The following is a 19,725-nucleotide window of genomic DNA, read 5'->3' as shown; positions in this document are numbered from 1 at the left end:
CTAATGTTTGACTTATAAGTGCAAACTATTATCTCAATACATTTTTTTTATAAAGAAGAGGGGGTAACTTCAGAACATTAGTAACTGTTACTTAGGTTAGAAAAATAGTTGGTTATTGCTTACCTGGGCAATCAGCGCATATCATTTTGTAATTGATCCATTAGGAAATCTTTCACTGCTTCAGCTGCTGCTGGAGGAGCTGGAGTCTGTCGGCCATTGTACCTGTGGACAACCAAAACGATGTTTGTTTTAATCAGAATATTAGAGTAGAAGCCAACATTATGTATCGTTCTAGAAGATTTAAGAAGGAATTACGGCATTTAAGTACGACGCCATCAAACGGCGTCCTTCTACCATAGATAAAGCAAACGTAAACAACGCTTTCTACCTGAATCCATGAAAACATATCCAAACATAAACTTATAAAAACACTCAGATATCAAATTATACAATTAACGTAAGAAGTTACTAACTTTATTACACCTTCCTACAAAAAGTTTCATCTAAACTTTGTAACACTTAGGTGCATTATTAAGAAAGAAGCCATAAACACCTAAAAATGCCGTAGTTCCTTTTCGTGGTAAAATTATTATTAACTAAGTTTGGCATTCAAAAGGGAGTTTGGAATGTATTGCATAACACCGCTTCACTTATGGGATCGCTGTGGGGTCGCTTTTTAAATAAAGGCGTCGACTACCTGCGCCCGAGTTAAAAGTCAGGTCTCACCCCAAACTGACGCCAAAATCGACAAAGTTATCACTTTGTGTCGAAATACAGACAAGGTTTACAATGACTTCTCTGGTTCTGTTCTTAGAAATACACTGCAGTTTGTGTGTTAATAGCAGGCTAAAGATAGGGTTTGCAATAAATGCATGTTCAACTGAATAATGTTTCTACGTCAGTTAACTTTATCAATCACCGCATCGTTAGGAAATTAACGAAATCTTGAAATCATTGAAATATAGATTTATTAAGAACTTTAAAAGATTTCAAAAATGTCCTACATATGAGATAATGTGTATACCGACGCCCATTCAGGAACGGGCACATGAGGTGTCAAACGTCTACTTTAAGCAATTAATTAATTAACAAAGCGGATGTTGGCGACCTCGACACATTCGTTTCAATTGACAAAATTAGTTCATTAAACCAAACTGGCTATGTATATTAAGTATAGCTCACCAAATTCATTTAGTATGAATCATAGACTGCGTACGTGGTTTTGACGTTACCTAAGTCCGAAAGTAGATTTGAAATCGACGTCTGGACATTGAACATAGCGTATTCACGGTCACGTTAGCTATGTTAATGTTAAATGCGTGCAGCGTCGCTCCACTTGATGTAACGGCACGTCGCGTGACCGACATCGTATTTTTTAGAGACCCCAGATTTCCGAACCGGAGCGAAAACCTGAGTTCTGAACACGCTTGAATCAAATACGATTTCTTTATGTCTTCAATACTTATAGCTCCTTAAATATCCCCCTATAAAAGATCTTCAAGACCTAATTTTAGTAACATGTTATTTAATATTCAAAATATCGATACCTCCGTCGCATTCGCATCCTAAGCGGCTGCAAATTAGAAACTACAGTGATCAACCGGATGACCGGTTACGCATTCAAAGTTATTCATTCAAATTCAGTCATACATTTCCAAGTCACGTAACTTGACATTTCAAGTGGTCCAGTCAGTGACAATATTGTCAAGTAAAATCTCCCTTGTTAAATACATGATATGCAACTATGCGCACATTGATGTTAAAAACTCTTTTAACTAAATTTCAAAATGGAGACCACAAATTCAATCCTTTTTTTACCCTTTGCAAAAAATACCCACAAAATATTCGGATATCAGTGCTGCATTTTAAATAAATACCTATGTATACAAGGTGTTGATTTGCATTTGTGCCATAGTTCAGGAGGAGGACATACAATAAGTAAATAATCGATTGGAATTACAGTAGATGGGAAATAACTAATATGCACTGCTATTTTTGGCATTGTAATGTCGTGGTATTTCCGAAGTAATCCAATTTTATGAATGAAATTTATGAGTGATCGTTGCGTATGCTTTGTGTTTGCGTTTGTGTGAGGGTGCAGCACGGTTTTAACGCCAGTAACACACGCGCCAAGTTTAAATAAGGCTAGATGACATTTACGGAATTCCGAAAAAAAATTAAAGAAAAAAAATTACGTACCAATTTTTTTATTGATTTGGGTCGAGAATCATTAGCATAATTACTTCCTTGAATATGGCACGGATGCAAATCAACAGCTTGTATTTGAGGACACATTAACGTACATGTTTATTATCCAACACCAGCCTGAATTTGGTTTAGTTCCATATGTATGCGTGCATTTAAATAAACATTCAAGGTCCATCAGCATATAAATACTAGATTTTTTTAAGAATACTCCACCTTGAAATTTGGGTAAATAAAATACTAAAATAAAATCTAACCAGAATGCATTTTTTTACTCGGATAAAGCACAGAAGTCGCAATGTGAGAGCAATGACTCTCACCTAGACAGGTAAGTACTGGTGCCATACCGTAAAGCCATTGCAGTCTTTTGTCGGGTGCGTAATTTCACTTTCGTAACTACAGAGTGCTCTCATTATCTCCAGATTAGAATATAACATGTTATAACGTTTTTTATGAAAGTAACACACTTTGTATGCGTCACTGGTGTCAGTTAAAGTTTAAAATGGTCACAATTATCGGAGCGTCGACCGTTGAGTTGATTGAATTGCATGCAACAACGCAGGATGTGACGTCACTTTCAGCGATTAACTACCAACGTAAACGTAGTCTTCGAATGATTGAAAATGAAGTCCCGTTTTTACGATCACTGAATACCGTAATAATGTGAAGGGAGTCAACGTAATTTTTTTTTTATATATTAGAACTTAACGAGAAGTTTTTTATCCCTTTGTCATGGATTTTAGTTCCCACAAATTGAACTTCTGAATTCGCGGAAAAAGCTTATGTGTATTCCTTAGAAACGTAAGGAGAAAAAAGTTCAAGATAAACCTTTGACTATGTGTGACTACTCGACAGTTGAAACAGACAGGCTTAGCAGTAGTGGCAATTTCTCGGAAAGAAATCTAATAAAACCTTAGTTTGTTGTCAAAGAAGAAGTGCTCGTAATTGTAACTTCAATCTTCTTCTAGCAAAAATAAAATACATTTTCAGACAGAATTCTTCGAAGGAAAAATAAAGTAAATGGGATTGCAACAGCAGATGAGTAAACACAGGTTCTAGCGAGCGCAGGGCGTGGCTCCCTCGTACCTTGGCTGAAGTGGTACTTCGTAGATAAAATAGACAAGCTACTCTCTAATAAAATGTGGTGACATGAATATGTGACTCTCGAATATACTGGAGTAAAAGAGGGTACTGTGAGTCAATGAAGCGTGAATGCGGATAATAGCTTTCCAAACGACACGCGCAACGCGCAATGTGAAGAGTAAAGTATTGTGCACAAGTATGGACGACAGGCCACTGACTTACCGACCACGCTCACGTGCTGATCATCAATTATATAGTTTGGTACCAGCTGGGAAATAATAATATATAGGAAAAGCAGTTTTGTCTAACTTTGCTAAATAGGTAGCCTTAATAAGTTCCTCAAAAGCAGAAGAAACTGTTTGTTTACTGTTCTTGTTTTACGGTAATTTATCTACTTTTTGGTGCTTTCTAAATAACCACCGTAAGTGAGAAGCCCTATTAAATTTTGGTGCCAGTCATGGGTGGGTTCAATACCACATCTATTGCGAAGATGTTCTTGTTTCATGTGAAGATGTGATTTGTATTATGGTGATAATGATATTCATTACATCAGAACCGAATCATATCAGTGTTACATTTATATTCTAGAATCAAACTAGTAGAATTTTGCTCTACCAAACGCGGCTGTACCAGATATTGTTCTGGAAACCGTTACTAGCTATTTAATGTGTTTTCCTAGACACGCCCTTCCACTGTGGACACAACCATGTCCGCTTCACTAACGTCAGATGGAACTTACAAGAATAACCTCACAGACCATTGAGTGCAACCGCTGAATGTTTGGGCTGCGTGTCGTTTAATGAGTTGTTTACAATACGTGTTTGCAATTAAAAGAGCATGAATTAAATTGATTATGATTTGTGAATCCTACATTGGGTTACGATGTGTATAGATGAGCTTTCTTCGCATACCGCGCGTTGCGTGTCCCGCCCGTTGCGGCTGCAATGGCTCCGTTGCACTCCACTTCGCACGAGGCCTGCGTTCGCACAACTAATGAGTCCCGCACACAATATTCTACACACCTTACCGCTGCAACTATATTTTGAAGAACAATATACCAATAAATCAGCAGCACAAATGTTCGGGCTTAAACCACAAAATCCGAACTACTTCGTTTCACAAACATGGCGTTTCTAAGCCGAGATTGGCAAGAAACAAAAGTAAATAGGCTCGTCTTAGATTCCTCCTCTCACATTTTATCCCATTTTGCAGTATCTTTCCCTAGTGAAACGAATGAAAGAGACAAACATTCATCTTTCTCAACTCCCGATGCGCGCGCATGTTTTCCCAGTCCCGCAACTTGTTGAAGATCTTTAACGGAACGTACTATCGCCTCTACACGTTTTTGCTTCGGTACACATGGCCAAATAGAAACCAAGCTTGGGATAAAATCATTCAAGATTGCCTTTAATATAAAGTTGCTGGGCTAATATTAATAATATTAGTTTTCTTGAAAACTTGTTACGATTTTTTTTTTTTGTATTAATCTATCATGCTATTTTATATATGATAGCTAGAAATCATACGATTATGAATGTCTGTTTTACGTTGTCTAGACAGAAATTCCAAAAACTACGTCACCGCTTTCCAAAGCAATATTAGCATAAAACCGTAATGAGTAACACGTGGACCTAACGAAGTTAGCCGTTGGATCGAGAGGCCCGGCGAGGCGGGCTGGTCATTGGCACGAGGCCACGGGGGCTTCGGCCGCACCATCTCGTGGTAATAACTGACCTAACACTAGGCACACCTTGTGAACTGCAAGCGAGGGTAGCAATGCACCTGGCGACGGGTCCGACGCTCCTTATTACGCTCTAGCTATCTATCGCTGGCAGTTTATTTTAATCGTGTGCGTGCAAGCAGATGGCGCAGGCGCAGGGGTCGCACGCTGGTCATCAATCACGGGCGAATGTGTACCCTATGACGAAACACACAGGGTGCAAATAGGATCTCGTCGATGTTCGAGCCTAAGTTGTAAACAAACCAGGCGAGGGCAATGGCTGCCTGCCACTCCCCGCGCTATACCGCGCCGACGACGCCATTCAACCGGGAAGTTCAACATTTATTTTTAGCATTCCACGAAACTTCCAATGCTGATAAAATAACGGAGTCTGTCGGTGATTAAAACTTATAAGGTGCTTTTTGCTTTTATAAAAGACCGCCTTACATTAATTTTGCGATTTTTAGGAAACATTAGTTACGCCAACAAATCAAGTTTAATATATTATTAACGACTTACTTAGTTCTGTACCTGATAGATTTTTGGTAATATGGATACAATTGATGGATACAATTGATGATACAATTATTTTCGGATTTATTGACAAAGCATGCCAGGGAAACTAAACCCATACACTTTAACATGAATTCCGGGTAGAGCGAGAGAGAGCATCAAGTGCGGCGTGGGCACAACAAAAACAAGGAGGCAGGGTAAGCACTTATCTGAAGAAATGGGATTTTTTTGAATTGTTCGCTAAACGTGACGCGAACAAACAAATCAACTTGACTTGTCCACAGGAAATAAAAAGACCGGTCCTTTTTAATAACCGGTTTTGTGAAAGTAGATTATATTCTGTAAAAATTGAATGGGGTCCGCTAATATTGTCGAGGGGTGACTTGACAAGACTCCAGGTGCAGATACGGGATCAATAACTTTTCAGTAGCGTAAAAATAAGTGATAAAGATGACAAACAAATGTCATGCGAACCGGCAATCATTTAGCTAGCACGTAGGTGCTACGCCTATCTATCGGCATTGACATTGGAGTTTCCGCGGGCCGGTGAACCACGCTGGGGCCAAGAGCGCGATACCACTTCCAATTCAAATTTGTTGTCTTCGGCAGCGTCGGCGGCGGCGGTAGCGGTGGCGGTCGCGAGTCAATGACCCGAGGGCGAGGAGAGCGCGGGAGGGTGCGCGCGCACGCTGCCGCGCCCCGCCTTTATTTATTACGCTACGCGCGGCGCGTTCGGCGCCGACAACGCGCGGTGGGGCGGAGGCCGCATTCCGGGCGGCCGGCGCCGCGGCCCGTTGTGCGCTGCGAAAATAACGCGCACAGTACCGACTTAGCGGCGAACCGACGTCAGAAATCCAGTCACACTTTAAAATAAACTGTCTCAAACTTACTCAGTTTTAGGAAGAAGACGCGAGCACGTGCGCCAACCGCGTGTACCACTATACTGTCTCTCAGCTCACAGGCACCAAAGTCACTGTCCATAACGGCAAAAGTCATATTGAAGTCGAATTTAAGCTTCCCGAACACGCTGACGCGTCGCATGTCTGTACATAAGTCAACACATAAGTTCACATGGCGCGCGCGAATTGTACTTCCAGAGTGGCGGAAAGCGCGTTAGCTTCGATGGCGATATGACGCATTAGTGAGCGCGCGGCGCGGCTCTACAGAGTGCGCAAGCAGACGGGGTAGAGAAAAGGGCGCGGGGGCCGCGGGAGCGCCCCCCGCGGCGGCTCCGTGCTGCCCTCTGCGTCGGGCTCATCGACCGCGCTCGCCCTAACCGCGACACGATGTTGCTGCCATGCCACTCTCACTGTACCGCAACACGACACGACGCGCTCAGACCCACGTCCAGCGTGACACACTACCGCTCAAATCAACATTGCTCACCTTCATAAACACTCACTACTCATCATGCTGTACATGACTCCTCTCAGAGGCGATAATCGCATGTAACTGGAACAGCCTCATGTCCTCCCACACCTTTTCAAGACTGGTAGAAAACAATGAGTTCGCCTCTGCACAAACCTAGTAAAAAGACCACATGCGATTTTTACGATGCGACACAAAATTTAAAGTCAATTAATGATTTAGATATGACAAGACACGAGACAACCCGGTGTTGCAGATTAACTACTCTACATGTTCATGTTCAGCACCCGAGAGTGACAGGGTAGGGAGCTACGTGAACACCCACACGTAGGTTACCTACTTACATTCACATTGATGGAAGATCAGAGTTTGCACTCATCAGTTTCAATGACATGGCAGTTTCTTCCTTTTACAATTCTTTTTTATGTAACATGGTGTGATACTGAAGCTTTTAACAACATGACCTAGTTACCTACCAATTTTGGTTTTAAAATAATTATTTCTCTGGTCGTTTTTATCATAACTTTTCGTAATTTATGACGATACCTTGATTCTTCCCTAAATCTGAAGCCACTGCCTAATATCCATATTCGCATCTTACGCACTGCGGTATTACTAATCTCGTACCGTATTATTACGGCATTAATTTACTCTAGTAAAGTTATAAACAAGAGAAGAAAACAAAATCAATAAGTGGAGGCTTCTTATAGATGCAGAAACTGCCTTATCCAATCATGAAAGTTTTATAGTTCCAACGGCGTTAGCTTTTTCTGCAGTATTCAATGAACAAGTTTTTTTACTCGCAGATGCTTGAGTAAGTACGGCTTGGAATAAGAGCTCGTGCGATTGTGGCCTCTAACGAGTACCTAGTCATTTAGAACGGGCCGCTTGCCGCCGGCCGGTGCAATAGGATTCGTACGAAATCAAAAGTCCAGAAGGTGACTAGTGTTTTTCTACATCCAGATTAATAGGTCACAAAGATTACCGTTATTTGTAGATTTTTTAGTTGTTCTATTTAATTCTCATACTACTGTTTTAACATATTTAGACAACAATAGACTATAACACCGAAGAACTATAAATATGCGCAAGAGCCGGTGGCCTTTCAGCGCTTACCGCTGCGGATCGCGGTACTTTGTCTTGAGGTCCGTTATTACTGTGTTACCTCCGCAAGCAGTGGCAATTGAATTGAATAACTGAATTATGGCTAAGAAAATATTGTGTGGGTGGTGTATTTCTGGAATCAGTAGTATTTATCGTAGGGAAAGCAAACATGTCAAGTTAAAAGAAGCAAAGCGGCAAATCACTGAACTATTGGGATGAAATAATAATTGGAACAAAATAATGCGCTTGCGCAAGAGCTGAACTGAACTGAAGACCCAGGAAGTACTTCATGAAGTTGTTTGGAAAAAATCGAATGGGATCTGTGCTGGATGTAAGCAAAAGGAAACTCCGACCGTTAAACTTGCTAAATGATCGTCATCATCAGTCATTCAATGTATAAAATACTCCTAAATGGTGGAATGCTACCAAATAATAGTCTTCTTTCTTCTTTCAACTTTATTCCGAGTTATTACCATCTAACGGTTCGTCGTTATTCGTCGAGGTTAAGTTCTAACCTAATGAATAAACAGCCAGCCCAATGCATGTATCAAATGCAATTGACTAGGACGGAAGCGGAGTTAATTCGAGTATGAAACTTTTATGAGATGATATTAATAGGTTAGCATTAACGAGTGTCTCTCGGCGGTCTGAGAGGCGACAAAGAGAGCATACTCTGCCTACGCAGTACTGAAATAGCTGCGCGCGCCGCCTATGACTCAGCGCAGACAATGGACCTGGTGTCCTCACCAGTAACGGCTTTCGCCAACATCAACACACCTCGGAAATACGGAAATGCCCAAAATGAAATCCGAGTTATGATATTAAACTTCTATTTAGGTCTATGAAATAAAATGGTTTTCTTATTGTGGCACCCAATTCCAGTTTATGACTAAGCCATTGATTTCAGTTTATTCGGATTTTGTTGCAGTCTATCCAATGAAATCAACTCGACCATTTCTAGTAGTAGTGGCTGCTAAGACTAAAGCTTAAAGCTTAAAAGCCCTTTTGAACCAAAACAGGCTCTACATAAACAGGACGTCATGCCCGGTACGAAATTTTACCCTTGTGACTCGGTGCTTCAAGTGTCAGCAGTATGGTTATGCATCCAAGATTTCCACTTCGTAAATCCATCACTTCTACTTGTGGCCACTGTGGACCAGAAGGAGACGCAACTCAAGAGTGCCCTTCGAAGGAACAACCACCGAAATGTGCAAACCTGCAAGCGCTAAAATTAACCCCACAACTATAAGACAGGACATTTGGATTGCCCTGCTAGGAAAACCGCTGAATACAGGTACATTAACTCGGTGGATTATGAAGGCGCCTGAGAGCGCCAAGCATTAGATTATATAATTTTTACACAATACACACTTCTTAGTTTTAGTTGGAAATAGTTTGTTAAGGTATCACTTTTATATTGACTTTTTTATGATTCTTTTTCACTTTTATACACAAAATTAAATATTGTACTGAATAAGTTTCAAATTATTATAGCTGTAAAAACTTAACTTTTTACGCCTGAGACAAAGGTTTTTACCTAGTTCAGGCAAATCATTCATCAGCACTTATTTTGAATTAAGCAAAGGTATTGTAAAAAAAATTGTACAAACTGAAGTAATAATCGATTTTATTACGAAAGTGGCTCAGCTACAACAACGGTTACAGACAAAAATTGAAACCAAACCTAATTCGAAATCAAAAACTCCATGTTGATTAGAAAATCAATTGAATCGGTCCATTTCATTGTGATCCCGCTAAACAAAGAACGACATTCGGAATAAAAGCCTTCATCAGCTAGCTATCATCCTATTGAGTTGTGTGACTGGATTAAGTAGGGCAGGCAGATCAACCAACAAGATCAATGCAGTACGTTCTCTTCTTTTTATCGAGAGAGCTGCAAGTTAAATCTCCTGACAACCCCTGAAGTCAGTGTTTTCTGACTGTCTATCGGTGTCTGACGTGGAATTGTAAACAAGGACTTCTACTAAGTAGCATTCGGGCCATCTCCAGTTCACGTGACCTCCCTACGGGGGTGTAACTTTCTGCTTTATGAAAATTTGTAATACCCACAACGAGATTTTGGCCCGACCCGGGAATCTAAACAGAGACACCATGAGCAGCAGTCGAGCTATGTCTAATGGGGCACCATTAGCAATTTTGCCTAATTAATTCCCAATCACCGATCTTTTCTCTTTATGATAATACTAGCTGGTGCCCGCGACTTCGTTTGCGCAGGTTTAGTATTTCGAACAATATGTTTACAAATTGTAGCCTATGTGTTATTCTGATGTATAAGCTATATTATTGTAAAGTTTCATTAAAATCCATTCAGTAGTTTTTGCGTGAAAGAGTAACAAACATCCATACATCCATACATACAAACTTTCGCGTTTATAATATTAGTAGGAAGTTACATAAATCGTTAAAAGTTATTATTTTAAATGTAATACTATTTATTGCACAGTATTTTGTACGTATGTCGAATCGTCTACATAGGGAATTTATCGCAAGTCTGTAAACTATTGTTTCATTTATAATTATAACACTTGATTCTCATAAACATATTATTCTCATACCAAACCTAAAGCATTACAGAACTAATAAACGAAAACCGGTCGTTGACATCTCAAACAACACATTTATATGGAAATGTTGAAGCAGGCTTATGGGAATGTGAAATATTATGGTACTTATTAATTCTAAGAAATATACGTTTGATCAGTGTGGTACTTTATAGTCTACCTACATCAAAAGCCTTCCAGTATTACTAAGAAAGCCTGTAAAATATTTATTTCTGACTATATTTACCATTCTGATTCAGACCTTTATACATCCTTAACAGCAACCTTGTATTTCAAGCATTATCTTGTTATAAGCAAGTCGACTGGCAAGACCATTTGGTCACACATAGGGTGTCAGGCAAACCATTGTACAAGCTATTGACAACTTCACTGATACATGGAAGGCAGTGATCTTCTGTGATGTTTCACACACCACGCTTATGAACCTTAGCGCTAGTTGGACTTGGGCTGGACATCTGGAGAGCTCTTGGATACTACAGAAGAGGCGAGCCTCTTTAATATGTTAATACCACTAACACTGCGCTATGGCGGAAAACCTATTAACAAATTGTCATTAAGGCGCGCAGAAACAATTTGAAATCCAGACGTCTTCAAGATGGCGTACCAAGCTGCCATGTCAGTCCGTCAAAGTGCGGTTAGTCAAATATTTCTCGAGGCAAGTGCTTGGCAAACATGACTAGTGGCACATACTAATGCGATGCTAATCATTACGCGGGACACATATTAATTTAAGTACGGCACTTTAACACGACTCCGCGACTGGACAGACCCACCAATCAGTAGCGATATAGGTTTTCGCCGAAAGGAAGTCAGTGTAGCGGGCGTCATTGTATGTCTCTCAACAGGAATTTATACTGCGGCATGAAAAGCTATGCTATTAACAATAAAGCAAAAATGAATTTTAGTAATGAGTCCAAGACAAGATGGCTTTGAATTTAATTCATATATCAGCATATTCATATTCATATATTCAGCAACTCGAGTATCCACAGTTAACAAATTATTATTGAGGCAAAGAAGCAACATCCGCTGTCTCCAAGAGTAAGGAATCTATAAACCTTCAAGTTCATCCATTAAAGCCTAAATTCACCAACAACGTTGACGTCTTCTGAAAACCACCGTTTTCTATGAATTTTCAAGTCCAATTTTCAAAGTTAACGGATGTTTTAAGAAAAACGGTTGTTATGTTGTCGGTGCATATGGGCCTTAAACAGCATGTTAATAGAGCTACGTTAATCATCATCCTCCGAGCCTTGTTGGGGTCGGCTTCCAGACGTTAGAAATGATACGTTAATACTTCCCTCATAAACTACTGACTGAGGGTTAACTTGGTTTCACTTAGTTTTAATATAAACATGTTGAGAAAAAGAGTGTTATTATAATCACTATAATCAGAATAAGATTTTCCGGTACAAATTACGTTAGTTTTGAAGCTGTCATTGTAATCAAGTTTACAGGGTATAAGTACGTATTGATTTCAGTACTCCACAGCTACCGGTTGTATTTAATTAGTAGCGGTCGTAGGTATCCGTAAGTACATAGTAGATAAATAACCGCGACACGACGTCACATATTGACTGTATCAATTTTATTCGTCATACGAAGTGCCTGTTTTTAATAAAAGACGCTCGATATCAACAACTCGCTTTATACGTAGCGACAATTAGTAATGTGTGCTACAGGCTCAGAAATTCCTATACGAGGATCATAATTTCAAATTCGGTCGGTGTAGTAAGTTCCTTTTCACCTCGGCCTTTGAGATCATTTACAATTAAAAACAAACCGCCGTTTTTGTATGACATTTGTCATCACATGAGAGATTGGGAGGCAGAAATTCATTTCAAGCAATAACAAGCTGGAACTAATATTTCTACACGGCTAACTAAGCTACGTAATTGCTTTACTCATACACTGCAATTGATTTACACACAAACCGGGAGAAATCCTTTGAGTAGACTGTTAATAACATGCAATATAATATGTACGCAATTATATAACAGCAATAAGTAAGTTGATAACGAGATGGTACGAATGCGGCCAAGCAGTTACAGGAATGGCTTGTGAATATTTTTGCACCGAGCCTCGGCCGGACTCGCCCAACGGCATTCTCGACCACAGTACTATACCAAGTACACTCAGATCTTAACACCAACTATTGTACTGACCACTGAGAATAACAATATTGAATTCAATAATCCACTCGATATTTCGACTACGTTGTTTACATGGAAATTCGTTTCAAATAAAACCACCTCATTACGAAGTTCTGATTAAAAAATTGGAGTCTGAGAAATTGTTCGAAAATTTTCGGTTTCGATTTTGACAGCATATTTTTTTTTTGTTTTGGACCAAGTTCAAGCCGGATTGTATTTTAAAACTTAGATACTGCTAGCCAAGGCGCCATAGCTATACTTTTTATTGCCTATTTTTTAGGGTTCCGTACCTCGAAAGGAAAAAACGGAACCCTTATAGGATCACTTTGTTGTCCGTCTGTCTGTCTGTCTGTCTGTCTGTCTGTCAAGACCCTTTATCTTAAGAACGCGTGGACGTATCAAGCTGAAATTCACATGAAATACTCGGGTCTATTGCCCCTTTAGGCTGTGAAAATATCAAGCTTCTAAGCCAAGCCAATCAAAAGATACAACCGATTATGTCGATATTTTCAACGAATTCTCGACACTCGCAAAGGAATCAAAACCTACAGGGTACTTCCGTAAACTCAGAATCTTGAAATTTGGCATGAAGCATTGTTATATAATGCAAATATAGGAAAAATTGCGAAAATCTCATTTTTTTTGTTATATAATATAATAAAAATATTTTAATAAAATGAAACTTACTACCTTATTTCTCACGAACGAATAAAGGTACCAAATTGAAATTTATACCAAATACCTAGGTCTATTGTCCCTTTAAGCAATGAAAAAATCCAACTTCTAAGTTAACGCGATCAAAAGATACAGCAGTTTTACCGACACCTTAGACGAATTTCCGTCACACGCTAGGGAATCAAAACCTACAAGGTACTTCCAGTGAACTCAGAATCTTAAAATTCGGCACGAAGCAACGTTATATAGTACAGATAAAGAAAAAATTGCGAAAATGATAAATTTGAAGTTACATAAAATATTAAAATATTATTTTTGCTTACATGACATAAAATATTTTTTTAATAATTATAAACTTACTACCTACCCTTTTTCACATGAACGCGTAGAGATATTAAAGTTTTGAATAAAAAGTGAAATTCAAATCAAACACTTCTTAAATATAATGGCCTCTAAACTGTGAAAAATTTTAAATCATTCAAAGGTCATTGGGCACCTTAGTATGAAAACCATACCCACGGCGGATACGAACGAAATATAGCACAGTATAATGATAAAGGCTCTGATTTACTATGGCATTAGTCGCATCAATGTGAACCATGGGAATCTAGAGAAAATCAGGTGTAAACATCAAATATTTTCCTCATTTCAATGGGGAATTTAAACGACCAAGTTTGACGGATTTGAGAAATCATTTCTTTGTAGTGAAAGAGTATACTCGCCGTTTATTTCCATTGTCATCAGGTCAGGATCTGATGATGGAAATCCTGAGAAATCGAGGGCAACTATCAGAAATTGTAGGCATGCATAGGATTAAAACTTGATTCTCAGACGTATGTCTGGTGATACTATCAAACAGTGAAGGTTTAGAGCTTATCTGATGATGGAGACGTGAGAAAGTCGAGAGAACTCGGTATGTTTTAGTTACGTCGTGTTTGGGCTTATATTATTCGTATTGACGAGAACTTTTCACAAAAGTTAAAAATAAAAACTTTTTACAAAAAAAAAACAACTTCTAAAACAACAAGAAAACTGTTTATATGCATCGGTCTAGATCTCGGTGGTTAAATAAATATAGATGCATCCTCTAGACACCGACTTCTAGACCGATGCACCTAACATCTTTTTAATTTCTTTCTTGCTTTTGTTTTCTTGTTGCTTTTTTATATGTTTGAAGTTGGATTTGTTTGTAAAATGCTACAAAATAAAATAATGCCGACTTTATAAAACAAAGAAAGGGACAGAATTACACTTTTGTCAAGGCTCTAGAAACGTAAAGCCAGCAGCCCCGAATCCTACTCTCTAGAAGTCGTTGTTACAATTCGACAGCTACAAGTCGTCAGGCGGTTTCGAAAAAAACTTGAAACTGGGGCTCTTTAGGTGATTAATCCCTCAAAAATAAAAGATCCCATTCCTGCAATGGCTGCTTTAACCCAAGTTAGTAGTGAATTCTCATCACCTAAAATAAAATAAGCTCCAACACAAGGTTACGTTATAAATTGTAAAGGAGTTCCCATAACTATATCTGATCTTAGCTGTCGATCCCACAATGGCAGTCAAACCTATCTTTGTGGAAAGTCTTCGCCAATACGAATAAAATAAGTCCAAACACGTGGTAGTTGCAACATACCGTTCGGGAGTTCCCTTGACTCTCTGTAGTCTCCATAATCAAATCAGCTCCAAACCTTCACTGTTTACCAGTACCCTCAAAAATACACTCACATGTCTGGTTATGACTCGATGCGTGCCTACAATATTCAAGAGTTGCCCTCGATTTCTCAGGGTTTCCAGATCCTCATCAGATCCTGGTCATCCGGATTGGCACCTTCCTTCTTTATGAAATGTCTTTAACAATAAAAACTAGCATTGCAACCTGTACAATCCTCTGAAACTGCTTGTCTTTTATATTTTTCAAACGATCCTGGACATTCGTCTCCATGGAATTTTAATAAAATATTTATATTCAAAGAAACGTCATACCATTCTCCACGATTTAAAACTACTTTGATTCATGTCCGCCACTTTTTACAAAGCGGGTCAGATATGCCCCATGACCTTTAAGACATAATTAGTTATTTTCAATCAGATTTCTGAATGATGACTATAAAATGTTGTATATAAATAACTTCAATAAAATAACTTTTACAAGGTACTGGCCTACTATTTTAGTTATATTATAAAATAAAAAATATTAACTATTTTGACTCTCACGAAATTACCATAACTATGATTGTTCTAAACTGAACGGTTGGCGCGAAACTCACTTTTTATCTATACAGCATTTGTACGGAACCCTCGGTGCGCGAGTCCGACTCGCACTTGGCCGGTTTATTTTTATCAAACCTAACTTTGTACACGGATTTAGGAAAATACTACTTATGTTTATAAAGAGTAGGTTTGTGACTGTGTAATGTTCAACCTAAAAAAAATCACAGTCATATTGATTTGATTATGCATATTACACAAAAAGCAGTGTTCAATTGATATGAAGATTGTGTAAGTACGTGAAACCCCAGTAAGGAATGCGAGTCATAAATTCTAATCATACCAATCGATATTTAGCATAGAAAATTGCGTTAAACAATATAATCGTACTACTGTGCTTAACTCCTAGATGGCTCACATGTTTACTTCAACGGGAGATATGTGAGAGTGCGCACAGCTCACAGTGAGAAAGGGACAGACAAGTCGAGCGTGGGAACAGTTCTCAACACACGGGGTATGACTGCATTTGAGCCTGAGGCAATTCAGGCAACAAGTTGCTGGAAAAAAGTTGCCCATGTAAGTACCCAGTCATGACTTTCGAAAGCCTCACAAAAGTAACGGACCTCTTTGATGTACCAATGTATAGCGGCAGTTAGCGGCAACAATAAACGCCGCCAGTTATAATTGCATGCGGTTGCTTAAAATATAAAGATACAGGAAAACCAAGTGGATTATAACTATAAAAAGCAACAACAACTTCTGTTGTGACAAATAAGTCACAATTATCCTGTCGTAAAAAGTTAGCACTGCTATTTCTGTGGAAGTTTGTTCCGTCTTTATTGGTCCAAACATACCTCAAGTTGCCAACGCTTTGCGCTGTAATGGATCAAAATGTATTCTAAGTACTGGCATAAACTGCCACGCAATATTACCGAACAATTGTTTCCGAGAAAAATATAAAATCTGAATTCAATCCAACAAAATTCGAATAGTGTGTTCATTTCACGAATATTTTCATCCAAGAGCTTAAATAAATATTGCATCGGCGAACCATGTTTTTTACTGACCGATGTTTTTATTTTTTGTCAATTTGTTTAAATAAACACTCGTATTTTGTTTATTGTTCCATTTATATGAAAGATAAATAATGGCACATTTACTGGAAAAGAAAATAGTTTTTCATGTTTCGTTTTCAAATAGTATGGATATTTGAATACGAAACTCTTTATATTATTTTACTCACTTTGTATTTATTTTATGCCCATAAAAATATGGATACTCCATTCAATCTATTTACATACAACCTCCTTTTTTAACCTTAATACTTTCGAGTTTTTTTCGAACGTCCTTTAAAGAAATTGGGGGAAGACAACAGGTTGCTTTATAAAATCCCGCTTCCACTAACGAAATGATCCCCTGAAGGAAAATTATGGAAAAATCGTTAAGTTAGTACGTGGGTGAAAATATAAATTATAATTTGTATTTTACTGGCAATGTTTCATCATATCTTAATAATAATAAAGAGTTAAATTTGTGAAATTGTAGCTTAAGATAATCTCTTAATCTGCTGAAGGGATTTAGAAAATTATTTAGTACAAAGGAAAGCCGTGTTTTTGTGTGCCGTTTATCGGCTATATTTTATCATTGTACGGGAAGTAGTTTCCTGGAGTGAAATTGCGTCTATAAAGCTTTAAATAGGAAATATATATTTTTCGTCTACGTTAAGTAGGTACAGAATTATATAGTGTTAACGCAAGTTAGTACTCTAAAACAACATTGAAAATTCACAGCAGGTACTAATGATTTCGAAAACATCATTATAAGATGGAAAATAACGGAAATAAAATCACAGCGGTGTAAAAAGCGCTGGTCTCCTTGAATATGACATCCAAGGTGAGCCTTCACAGGAGTCGTATTATTCACTTATTGCGTCTCATCTATCGACCCACTCCCGGCCGGGCGCCCTTGCCGCCCGCCCTAGTGCTCCGAGGGATGTACCTACGTAGGTAGCTACCTATCTGCGTAGGTTGAAAGCTTTCTGATTCCTCTTGATCTAATGATTGTAGATCAATTTGAAGAGTGTCAATAATGATGTAATGTACTTTATTGGTAACCGCGTGCTTTCGGTGAAGATGAAAAATCAAGAAGAAGCTAAAAAAGTAATGTTTTTTTAAACCAATGGATGGTTTTTTAGATTTTTCAGATGAATTTCCATTCTAAAAACATAATTCAAATTGATTTTTAACCTAAAGAATATATTTGCCTACTAACATAAGTATTTTTAATACATGTAATTAATACCTACATCCGTTTGTCTCATCTCAGAATTGTTTTTTGAGTTCGTTAATTTGAAGCTTACCCAAGCTTGGAATGTCAATGGGGAGTTTGTTGCAAAGCGTTTACATAAACGAGTTGACCGTGAGGGAGTAACTTGCTCTAAGCCCGCGGAGGCGAGTGGCACATTTAGCTAGATTATGTTCATTCCAAGCATCAAAACTTTAAGCACGAGACATTCGGAGAACTTTAGTGCGTTCTTTTGCAGTTAACTTTAGAGACTTGTCAGAATATTTACCACATTAAAAGTTACTAGGAACCATTTACACCCACACAATTTCTAGAAAAGCTCCGTACATTAAAATGGAACGTCACGATTTCCTACAGAACTCCTATGAAGACCTTGAATGCTGCCACACGTTTGCCATTGACACCTATTCTAGTAATAAACCGATAAGTCAGAGTTGAAGAGCCTGTGTCTAAGAACCTAGCGGTACAATTTTGTTAATTAATGTACCATGATTACCGCAATCAAAGGCCTCATGTCAGGAGCGCCTTACGAACTCGACAAAGGACTTAAGTTAATTATGTTCCTCTTTAAAGTAGTTCTGCTTTTATATGTAAAGCATTTTAATATCTACAATATATAGTAAGAGCGAGTGCAATCTATACGACTGTGAAGAGAACTAGAGATAGCAAAGCATAGCTGGGATTCCGTTACTCAAGTTGCCAAACAATATCTATGTTATTATGCCGACAAGTACCAGATACATAGGAGAAGAACCACGATATATATTGATTTGATTTAAACAGATTTTGCATAATATTGATTTAAAACACTATGCACCCTTTTAAAACAAAAATAAATCAACCAATGTCGTCTTGTCATACTCACGATTATCCCAGTCAAATTAGCCCACATAGAAAGTTGAAAGTTTTATGATAACCCTAAAAATATTGTAGCTTTCGTTCGAGGTCGTTTCTGTAAGATCCCTATTTTTTGTGACAAAACCATTTAAAATCCGCGAATTTATATCGTAGACGATTGGTAAAATCTTTTAGGTGTAATATTTGTTTTAACATACCTACATTATTTTAAGCTTGATGGAAATTACTTTCAGAGATGTAACACATTTTATGATAATACTCGTGAATTGGTTTCCATTTGTAAAGCTTTTAGGAACATTGATGGATAAAAATTAATCCTGAAATATTTTTACTTAAATTATTATTTTTAAAAGCTAAAAGCTTAAGCTATTTCCATTATGCATTTTAACCAAAACTGAAAATACCTTTTAGTTATTATTTTAAAAGCTATTAACAAATTATTTGTTGCATTTGAGAATATTATTTGTGGTACCAGTACATGCCTACTGCCATTGTCTTTATTCTTCCTCTACAACTTTTCCTTCCAAAGGAACACAGTTCGATATTTCTACTCAAGCCTGTTTTTAATGCAATTCGATTTTCTGTGGCTGTCGTTCCGGTAAGTTTTGCTTCATAATTAAAGTACATTCATCAGTATTCATAACACAGTAAAAAGTGCATGCTGAAACTTTTTCCATCATGTTATTCCCAAGAGAGGAAAGTTTTACAGCCTTGTAATAAACTTATAACTTGACTGGCAAAGTATTTCTTTCATAAATATAGTCACCTTCTGGTAGCCAATTGTGTTTGTTATGCAAATTTTAGAATAGGAAGGCCTCACTTTGCTATTTACTTAACGCTTAACAATGTAGGCCCATTTTCAATATTTAACGTGAAAATTCATACTAAACGGTTTTAAGACAAACGGCCGTTTATGTTGCAGGTGAACTTGGGCCTTAAGAGCTTTGCATACTGT

General features: G+C 38.0%; 1 long non-coding RNA gene across 3 annotated transcripts in view; it reads right to left on the bottom strand.

Moving 5' to 3' along the window:
* The window catches only part of LOC124645158, a 73,610-nt gene that overhangs the window by 28,552 nt on the left and 25,333 nt on the right, over window positions 1-19,725 (bottom strand). For 2 of the 3 annotated variants that reach the window (XR_006986167.1, XR_006986166.1), the window contains exon 4: window positions 124-222. This is a non-coding gene — a long non-coding RNA (uncharacterized LOC124645158). Of the gene's footprint in view, window positions 1-123; window positions 223-6,411; window positions 6,701-19,725 lie in introns of those variants that run through there. The other variant, XR_006986165.1, reaches the window with a different exon arrangement.

Source organism: Helicoverpa zea, chromosome 31 (assembly GCF_022581195.2).
Source record: "Helicoverpa zea isolate HzStark_Cry1AcR chromosome 31, ilHelZeax1.1, whole genome shotgun sequence".
Classification (NCBI taxonomy): domain Eukaryota; kingdom Metazoa; phylum Arthropoda; class Insecta; order Lepidoptera; family Noctuidae; genus Helicoverpa; species Helicoverpa zea.
The sequence above is the reverse complement of the archived record's forward strand: the minus strand, read 5'-3'. Positions and strand labels throughout refer to the sequence as shown.